At 49.3% G+C, this 10,635-nt stretch overlaps 1 non-coding gene across 1 annotated transcript; it reads left to right on the forward strand.

Moving 5' to 3' along the window:
• Positions 1-2,168: 2,168 nt before the first annotated feature.
• Positions 2,169-2,271, forward strand: LOC118760222 (U6 spliceosomal RNA). Its single transcript, XR_004996658.2, has one exon. It is a non-coding gene; the product is annotated as a U6 spliceosomal RNA (small nuclear RNA).
• Positions 2,272-10,635: the final 8,364 nt, after the last annotated feature.

The following is a 10,635-nucleotide window of genomic DNA, read 5'->3' on the forward strand; positions in this document are numbered from 1 at the left end:
TGCAATGGCCAGGTCTCCGCTGTGGGTGGCAGGGACCCCGGAACTTGCCCTGTCATCTCTTGCCTTTCCAGACACATTAGTAGGAGTCTGGACCTCCAACACTGTTGATATAGGATGTTAGCAACACTAGTGACAGCTTAACATGCAGCACCACTATCCTGCCCTTTTAAACCTGGCCGACCATGTGCCCTGTTTTCTAACACCGTTGGCTCTTCGGTTAGTCATCCGTAAAGCTAACAGTCCACCCCAGGTGCTTCAGGTGTCTGCCCTGAAGATCCCAGGTCATTGCCACTCTGGAGATGAGCTTTACGTGGTCAGTGTCCGACTCAAACTGGCCACCTCCCTTCCCCTGGGGATTGTTAGGTCCTACAGGTGGTGATGAGGAAGGTTAAGACTTAGTACAGAAATTGCAAGCTAGTGGCCACCAGTGGTCTGCATTTTGTTTTTCAAGATTCACACGTAGTGGGCTAAGCAGCCACTTGTGCTGCCTGTATCTCCTATTGGTGCAAGTTCAGGTCCTGACTGCTTCTGCTTCCGATTCAGCTTCCTGCTAGTGCCCGTGGAAGACAGGAGAGGATGGTCCAAGGACACGGGCCCCTACTGTCCACACAAGATCTAGCCAGAGCTCTTTGTTGCTGACTTCATCCTGGCTCAGCTCTGACTGTTGCAACCTTTTGGGAGTGAACCAGGAAGTTGTATGTTTTGCATCGTCTAGTGCTCTGCCTTTTAAATAAGTCAGTAAGTCTCTTTTCTTAAGAAATGAAATTCACGTGATCTTCACTGCTCTTGAAATAATCTGTGTGTAGTTCCTGAATGGCTACAAGCAACTGGAAAGAGGAAGTGAGAGCTTTAGCTGAGCGAGATTTTTTAACTCAATACATCCCTCACTATTGGTGGTGTTTTTTGTTTTGTTTTGCTTTTTAAAGATTTGTTTATTCAAAAGGCAGCATGATAGAGAGCTTCCATCTGCTGGTTTACTCCCCAAATGACTGCAACAGCTGGTGCTGGTCCAGGCCGAACCAGGAGCCTGGGACTCCATCCAGGTCTCCTGTGGAGGTGGCAGGGAGCCCCAGGACCTGGGCCCCTGGCTACTGCTTCCCAGGCGTATTAATAGGGAGCTGGACTGAAGCAGAGCAGCTGGAATTAAAACCAGCACACAGACGTGAGATGCCAGCTTCTTAAGCAGTGGCTTACCCGCTGATCTGTAATCGAGTGCAAGCTGCTTCACAGTGTGGCAATAGTGGACCCTCAGGCGGGAGCTGCTGTCAGCCCTGGCCTTGGGAAGCAGCACTGGAGTGAGGGAACAAGCCTGTCTATTCCTCGGGGTCCGTCCTGGGGACTGCTGTCCCTGGGCAGCACTACCCCCAGAGCCCGGGGCAGGAGCTGGCCTAGGCATGGCTCCCTTCCCTGACAGAAGTGCCCGACAGAGCAAGGGAAAGGCCTCTGTCTGGGCCTGGGGGGCTAGGTGCTCCAGCTGTCTGAAAAAGCAAGAGGGTGGCGAGGGCCGGAACCCGCACTGCAGCTGGGAGCCCTGAGGCAGGTGGTGCAGCCGGGCCTCAGACCTCCGCCTGAGGCTTGTGCTAACCCTCCCTGCCTACACTTGCCCCTCTGTGCTTTCCTCACGTCTGTGGCCAGCACCCTGGGATCCCTCAGGAGTGCTAGAAGTACAAAGTCTAGGACCCTTCCACGGAATCAGAACCTGCATTACAGCGAGACCAGTGGGGCAGGGGCAGTGAGGGGATTATTGAGGAGCACCAGTTGGGGCACACCCTTGGATCCTTCACCTCAGATCTCATCCGGGGCACCTGGGAGGCACAGGCCCTCCCCTTTGGCTCCTCCCATCTCTCCTACTAAAAATATAACTTGTGGGGCCCCATGCTATAGCCTAGTGGCTAAAGTCACGCTTTGCACACTTGGCAGACCATATGGGTGCCGGTTCGTGTCCCGGCTGCTCCACTTCCCATCCAACTCCCTGCTTGTGACCTGGGAAAACAGTAGAGGATGGCTTAAGGGCTTGAGACCCTGTACCCATGAGATCTGGAGGAAGTTCCTGGCTTGAGATCAGCTTAGCTCTGGCTGTTGAGGCCATTTGGGTTGTGAGCCAGACGGCAGAAAATCTTTCTGTCTCTTCTCTGTAAGTCTGCCTTTCCAATAAAAATGAGTTCCTCGTGCTCGCTTTGGCAGCACACATACTAAAACTGGAATGATACAGAGAAGATTGGCCCCTGCAAAAGGATAACATTGCAAATTTGTGAAGCATTCCATATTTAAAATAATAGTAAAGTTTTAAAATAAAAACATAACTTGTTAGGGTGTTCCTTACATGTGTCATGCACTTAAGAAGCAGTTGTAACTTGGACGTCTTCTATTTCTTCCTGCTTGGCCGTTCTGCCTGGAATAGGCGTGAACAGAGTGAACATCTCCGTCTGGTTCCAGATCTTGGAAAAATAACCTTGAACTTGGTAGCACTGAGTATGAGGCCACCAGGGCTTGTCAAAATTGGCTTCCTTTGTGTTGTGATGCATTTCTTCTGGTGAGTGGTTTTTTTGGTTTGGTTTGTTTTCTGAAAGACAAATTTACAGAGGAGAGACAGAGAAAGATCTTTCATCTTTTGCTTTCCAAATGGCTGCCATGGCTAGAGCTGAGCCAATCTGAAGCCAGGAGCCAAGAGCTTCTTCTGGGTCTCTGATGCGGGTGCAGGGGTCGAAAACCTTGAGCCATCCTCTGCTGCTTTCCTAGGCCACAAGCAGGGAGCTGGATGTGAAATGGAGCAGCCAGGACATGAACCAGTGCCCACATGGCATGCCAGCACTTGAAGGTAGAGGATTAGCCTGTTGAGCCATAGCACCAGCCCCTGTTGAGTGTTTTTAATGAAAAGATGTTGGTTTTCCTCACATGCTTTGTTTACCTATGTCTGTTGAGATGATCATACATGGTTTGTGTTCTTCATTCTGATAACATGGTAGGTCACATTTATTGATTAGCTTACACTGAACCAAGGACATCAGAAAATGCCAATTATTTTCCCCATTTAGTAAGAAATGAAACCACAGACAGACCCAAGGGACTGTGGCTGGCCAAAAGATGCAGGTATCCTGCTGCTTGGGACTTGGACTCTAGATGCTGACTCCCACCATGCACCGCTGTTGGCTCTTATCAGCCTGCTCATGAAAGAAGTGAGCTTGTGAGTGTACAGAGATTGGCACTTGGCAAGCTGGCAAAGCAGAGGAAGCGGGCACAGTCTGTGAAGTAGCCTACAGTGTTTACAGGCCAGACCTACAGTCACATACCAAGCTTTGGGTCACCAAAACTTGAAACTTCACAGTCCTTGGGGGCAAAATATCTGCTTATTCAAACAATTCAACTTAAATATTAACCCAAAAAGCAGACCCTGGAGCTTTGAAAGTGGTGCTATCTTGATCCGATTAAGGCCTTCCCATATTTCAGCTGTGAGCAGTCACAGCTCTAATCTAACCTTGCTTTTATCTTTGGACTTTGACTTAAATTTATGCTTTAATTCACCTTGAACCCTGCCATTAAGTCTGTCCAGGAGGTATTTGCATTTTCAGACAACAAAAAGGCAATGTTTCCGTACTCATCCCCCAAAAGTTGCTACCATGCTTAGGGAGAGACATGCATGTTTGAATTAGCTAGGTGGGGTATAAGTCATATTTATAAATGGGTGACTTTTAAAATTCTCCCTCTGATCAGTGAATTGGAGGAGATGAGCCCCAACAGGCAACGGAGTCGTCTCATTAAAACTGGGCTAGACCATGGCAGCTGGCCCAAGGGCAGGAGGTGCTGTGGTCTGGTGTCCATAGGCTGGGCCTGAGGAGGGGGACTGAGCCTGGCCGTGGTGTAGACCCCATAGGCCAAGCATGGAAGAGCTGAAGACAGGTTGAGTAAGGGACACAGGACCAGATAGTAACCAGCTCAAGAATGAAGATCCATGTTGGCTTTCTTTTTTTTTTTTTTTAAAGATTTATTTATTTATTTTTATTGCAAAGTCAGATATACAGAGAGGAGGAGAGACAGAGAGGAAGATCTTCTGTCCAATGATTCACTCCCCAAGTGACCACAATGGCCGGAGCTGCGCCGATCCGAAGCCAGGAGCCAGGAACCTCTTCTAGGTCTCCCATGCAAGTGTAGGATCCCAAGGCTGTTGGGCCGTTCTCAACTGTTTTCCCAGGCCACAAGCTGGATGGGAAGTGGAGCTGCCGGGATTAGAACCAGTGTCCATATGGGATCCTGGGCATTGAAGGCGAGGACTTTAGCCACTAGGCTACTGCACTGGGTCCTGGATGAAATTTTTGTCTCTCTATCTCTCCTCTCCTCTGTGAAACTTTGCCGTTAAAAATAAGTACTGGCGCCATAGCATAGTAGACTGTTTCTGCTTATGGTACCAGCATCTCATCAAGGCACCAGTTCAAGTCCTGGCTGCTCCACTTCCCATCTGTCTCCCTGCTGGTAGCCTGGGAAGGCAGTGCAAGACGGTCAAAGCCTTAGGACCCTGCACACACAGGGAAGACCCGAAAGAAGCTCCAGGCATCACAGCTATTTGGACAGTGAGCCAGCAGATGAAAGATCTCCATCTCTGGCTCTTCCTCCTCTCTCACAGTAATTCTGGCTTTCAAATAGATGGATCTTTTTTTTTTTTTAAAGATTTTATTTTTATTACAAAGTCAGATATACTGAGAGGAGGAGAGATAGAGAGGAAGTGGAGCTGCTGGGATTAGAACCAGCGGCCATATGGGATCAAGGCGAGGACCTTAGCCACTAGGCCACGCTGCCGAGCCCCAAATAGATGGATCTTAAAAACAGAAATAAGGATACAAAACCAAATGGTCTCAATGGCTGCAGGAGTCTCAGTGACTTGGCTTCCCTGAGGACAGTCTGGCCGGGCCCTTCCCGCTTCCCACAGTCACTTGGATCATTCCATAAGATTGGCCTTTCCCAATTAAGGCCAGGAGCCACATTAGTGAGAAGGAATGACACTTGACATGCGGTGTGGAGGCTTCACTTAGCCCCCGATGCTGGGGGTGTTCGGGTGGGTGGGTACTTCCACCTAGACAGAAATGGCGTCTCCCAGTCTCTCAGTAAGAAGTTCCGCTTCAAAAAGCTGTCCTAGAACCTACAATCCCCTGCCAGCACACAGGAAGGTTCTTTCTGTTGCTAAGAGCTGGGGAGGAGCCAGGGTAAGCTGATTTTGCTTTGTATTGAAATAGAGCACTTGTACCGAAAAGGACACCTTAACAGCCTGGGGAAGTTACGTAAGCACATAGTCTAATTCTTTCTTACAAACACACTTTTATTTCCACTCGCTTAAGAGTGACAGAGTCCAATCTTCCATCCACTGCTTCACTCCTCAGATGCTTGCAACAGCCAAAGCTGAGCCATGACAAAGCCCAGGAGTCTGGAACTTTCCCCATTTCTCCTACCATCAGCCTGCTAGCGAACATTGGCAGGAATCCGGATCAGAAGTGGAGACCTGGAAGAAGCTACTGGCTGCAGATAGGTGCAGCTCCAAGTGCTTCAGACATCTGGAGAGTAAACCAGCAGATGGAAGATCTTTCTCCATCTCTTATTCTCGCCATAAATCTGCCTTCCTAATAAAAACAATAAGCAAATCTTTAAAACATATAAATAAAAGGAGAGACAAGGAGATCTTCTGTCTGCAGGTTCAGTCCCCAAGTGGCTGCAATGGCTAGAGCTCAGCTGATGAAGCCAGGAGCCTCTTCCAGGTCTCCCATGTGGGTGCGGGGTCCCAAGGCTTTGGGCCATCCTCAACTGCTTTCCCAGGCCACAGGCAGGGAGCTAGGACAGGAACTGGTGCCCATATGGGATCCTGGTGCTTGCAAGGCGAGCATTTAGCCACTGAGCCATCATGCTAGGCCCAATAAATAGATCTTTCAAAAAAAAAAAAATTTAGGGCCTGGTGCCATACTCTAGTGGCTAAAGTCCTCACCTTAAACACACTGGGATCCCATATGGGCACCAGGTTCTAATACTGGCGGCTCTGCTTCCCATCTAGCTCGCTGCTTGTGGCAAGGGAAAGCAGTCGAAGGCCCAAAGCCATGGGACCCTGCACCTGTATGGGAGACCCAGAAGAGCTCCTGGCTCCTAAATTTAGGTTGGGTCAGCTCCAGCTGTTGTGGTCACTTGGATAATGAATCATTGGACAGAGATCTTCTTCTTTGTCTCTTCTCCTTTCTGTATATCTGACTTGGCAATACAAATAAATAAATCTAAACAAAAAGTTTTATTTGAAAGAAAGTTACAAACAGAGAAAGAGAGGCAGAATAATACATCTTCCATCAGCTGATTTGCTATGCAAATGACTGCAATGGCTGGAGCAGGACTGGTCCAAAGTCGGATCTTCTTTGGAGTCTCCCACGAGAGTGCGGGGTCCAAGGCTTTGGACATTCTCTCCTGCTGTCTCAGGCATATTAGCAGGGAGCTCGATCGGGAAATGGAGCAGCCGTGGCTTGAACTAATGCCCATGTGGTATGTTGGCCTTACAGGGGGAAGCTTAACCTATTACGTCACAGCGTTGGCCCTGCCGTTTTCACATCCCTCTTTTCTGTTTCCCACCTGGATCTCTGCTGCTCATGTTCCCTTCCCCAAGGCCCGTCTGGCGTCTGGATTCTACTGAGCTCCCACCACGCACCCTCAGACAAGCTTGGTGTCAGCTCGGACCTCCCCTCAGCTCTGCCTCCTCTGGTTCCTCAGGCTTTGCCCAGATTTTGCTGACTCAGCTATGTGGGAGACCCAGGTACTACTACACTTTTCAGATTCCCGTCCCCCATGATAAATGCTCTGCCTTTTTTTTTTTTTTTAATTTTCTTTCTATTGTATTGGAAAAATAGAGGCAGGTTCACTGCCCAAATGCCCACAGTAGCTGGGCCTGGGGACCAGGCCATATCAGGAACCCAGAAATCCGTTCAGGTCTCCCTTGGGGGTTGCAGGGACCTTAGTCCTCGAGCTGTCCACTTGCTGCCCCTGGTCTGTGCACTGGCAGGAAGCTGAGCTAGAGCTCATGCCCAGGTGCCTTCGCGGACTGCAGGTGTTCCATGGAGTGTAGTGCCCCAGTCCCCGCCCCAAGGGCACGGTGCATGGTGGGAAGTCGCTGCCCCAAGTGCACAGCCCCTGCCTGCTTTGAAAGGGAAACTGTGCTAGAACTAATTGTGTTGGAGGTCTTTCCTTTCCAAAAGGTCCCTCACTCCTTCAGATCCTGAGACAGGCTCTGAGTGTGCAAAGCCAGAGCTGGGAGAAGTGAGGTCCTGGCTCCAGGGCTGTGACTGGCAGACTGCAGGGAGGTTAGGAGGGAGGGTCCGTGGCCCAGGGCAGCTGGAGCGGCGTGTTGAAATCTGCCCGCAGCCCAGCCTCTGGCAGAGTCTGCTTGTCTAGCACCAGTACTCGGTTCACAGACATTGAACTATAATCATTTCATGTATTCAAATATAGAATTAAAACAAGCATAATATTAGACCTAATTAATAATTTCTTTGGATTCCTCCAAAGCAAGATGCATATATAAAAATGTATGCATGGGGCTAGTGCAGTAGCACAGCAAGTTAAGCTACCACTTGGGATGCCTCCATCCCATAGTGGAGTGCCAGTCTGAGTCCCAGCCGCAACCTTCCTACTAATGTGTGCAATGAATACTTGGGCTGCTGCTGCCTCTGTGAGGGACCAGTCTGGGTTCCTGACTCCTGGCTTTGGCCTCGCCCAAACCTAGCACTTGCAGCCATTTAGGCAGTGAACCAGCAGATGGAAGATCCTTCTGCCTCTTCTCAAACTGACTTTCTGCCTTTCAAATAAATGAATAGGTCTTTTTTTTTTTTTAAAGGTTTATTCATTTTATTACAGCCAGATATACAGAGAGGAGGAGAGACAGAGAGGAAGATCTTCCGTCCGATGTTTCACTCCCCAAGTGAGCCGCAACGGGCCGGTCCGCGCCGATCCGAAGCCAGGAACCTGGAACCTCTTCCGGGTCTCCCACGTGGGTGCAGGGTCCCAAAGCATTGGGCCGTCCTCAACTGCTTTCCCAGGCCACAAGCAGGGAGCTGGATGGGAAGTGGAGCTGCTGGGATCAGAACCGGCGCCCATATGGGATCCCGGGGCTTTCAAGGCGAGGACTTTAGCCGCTAGGCCACGCCGCCGGGCCCAATCTTTTTTTTTTTTTTTTTTTTTTTTTTAAATATACAGATGGCCTGGTGCCATAGTCTAGCAGCTAAAGTCCTTGCCTTGAATGCCCAGGATCCCACATGGACACTGGTTCTAATCCTGGTGGCTCCACTTCCCAACCAGCTCCCTGCTTGTAACTTAGGAAAGCAGTCAAGGACGGCTCAAAGCCTTGGGACCCTGCACCTGCGTGGGAGACCCAGAAGAGGTTTCTGGCTTCAGATCAGCACAGCTCCAGCCGTTGTGGCCACTTGGGGAGTGAATCAATGCATGGAAGATCTTTCTCTGTCTCTCCTTCTCTCTGTATATCTGACTTTCCAATAAAAATAAATAAATCTTTAAATATATACATATGTATAAGCTTTTAAAATTGCTTTTATTATAAAATATGTATTGAAAAGTACACAAAGCATAAATGTATGCCGCAAGTAATCGTTATAGAAATGGACAATCTATTTGTGCTACTTAAGAAATGTGATTGGGGGGCCCGGCACAATGGCCTAGTGGCTAAATCTTCACCCTGCAAGTGCCAGGATCCCATAAGGGTGCCAGTTCATGTACCAGCTTCTCCACTTCCCATCCAGCTCCCTGCTTGCAGCCTGAAAAGCAATGGAGGATGGCCCAAAGCCTTGGGACCCTGCAGCTGTGTGGGAGACCTGAAAGAGGCTCCTGGCTCCTAGCTTTGATTGGCTCAGCTCAGGCCGTTGCGGCCACTTGGGGAGTGAACAAGCAGACAGGAGATCTCTGTCTCTCCTTCTCTCTGTAAATCTGCCTTTCCAATAAAAATAAATCTTAAAAAAAAAATGTGACAAGCTGTCCTGGATAGGTGGCACAGCACCAGAAGTGTGGCAAAAAATGTGACAAGCTGTCCTGGATAGGTGGCACAGCACCAGAAGTGTGGCGACCAGCCGCACAGCAGGTGTGGTCTGAGAACGGCCTCACTGCTTTATGTCTGGGAGGTTGTTGCAGAGCGGCTTTGGGATGGAATTCCTGCAGGTGGGAGCTCAGAAGGCTTCTATTGTAGGGGTAGCCCTGGCCTCCTGGTCCCTATTCTAGCTAGGGAACCAATCCTTTTTCTTGTCACTTTCAAATCATCATCTAAATTCAGAGAAAATACTGATTTTCTTCCTCGGGACGTGGACAAAACCCTGGACAAAAATAAAGTCCTTTAGGTGAAGGAGAGATGAGATGCTTGGTTGATAAGATCCAAGAACGTGAAAGCAGGAAGATCGGGTGGGGAGGGCGTGCCACTCCCAGGGACAGTGTCATGTGCCAAAGGAAGTGCCAGTCTGGGAGGTTCCAGAGGACCCTGGAGAGGAAAACCTGGGCTATGGGCAATGGGAGCTCCATGCTCAGGGGTCCAAGGGAAGCCCCTGGAGAGCGGAACATTAGGGACAACCTGATGTGGGAAGGTAAAAGCCAATGGGCTTCTCAAGGTGAGGAAATCCGAATGATTAAATTGGACTAGGGAGGAGATGAAAGTGTGAGTCGGCCAACTTTAGAGGATGGGAAAAGGGTCCTCAAAGGCCTCACTGCCCCAGACGTTCAGACCCAGTCAGACAACCCTGGGGGAAATGCCCTGCAAACCTTCAAGGAACATCATAGCTAGGCTGGCATTCTAGAACCTGAAACATCACTGTGCATTTTGCAAACCTGTGTAACACCGTATCACAGTTTGTCCCAAGGAGTGTTTTAAAAACAGCACATGCCTAACTCACCTGTAAATATTGATTCTAAGATTATGAATAACTCAGGAAAGCTAGCGGTGAGCTAGAACAAATAGGAAAAGGCACAGGTGTATTAGGAAAACCTATTGTGTCCCTCACTACCTTAGGAGGTCAAGGGAGAAAAAAAAATGCATGAACATCTGGACAGGTAAAATCATCGGTTCCCAGTCTGATATAATAGGGCTATACGTGGGGTGCAGCAATTGAAACACCTTGGGGGGCTGAATGCCTGGGTTCCCTTTAGCTAAGTGTTGACATGCTTTCTGGAGGCCGTGGCCGATGGCCCCTGTGCCTAGGTCCCTGCCACCCGCCCAGGCAAGCCGGATTGGATCCCAGGCGCCTCGCCTTGGTCTAGCCCAGCCCTCACTGTTGGGGACTGAACCAATACGTGGAGGATCTCTCTCTGCCTTCCAAATAAATAAACATTTATTTTAAAAAAATGGAAAACTCTTTAGCCAACTTAAAAATAGATGAGACAGTGTCAAGAATGTGAGAAATTTAAAGATAAAAAGTAATGTGGAGAGTGAGTGGCGAGTGCCATGACTAACGGTAAGCTGCCTGATGCATCTTCATCAGGACCAGAAACAAGATGCAGGCGCCCCCGCCTCTGTCGTTCTGGCTAAGCAGAGGCGGCCATGCGTGAGTATTCGTCCACAGAGTCAATTTGCAGAAAGTGAGCTTTTTCTTTCTTTCTTCTTCTCTTCCGTCCTCTCCTTTCTTTTCT

The sequence above is a fragment of the Ochotona princeps genome, chromosome 22, assembly GCF_030435755.1.
Source record: "Ochotona princeps isolate mOchPri1 chromosome 22, mOchPri1.hap1, whole genome shotgun sequence".
NCBI lineage: Eukaryota > Metazoa > Chordata > Mammalia > Lagomorpha > Ochotonidae > Ochotona > Ochotona princeps.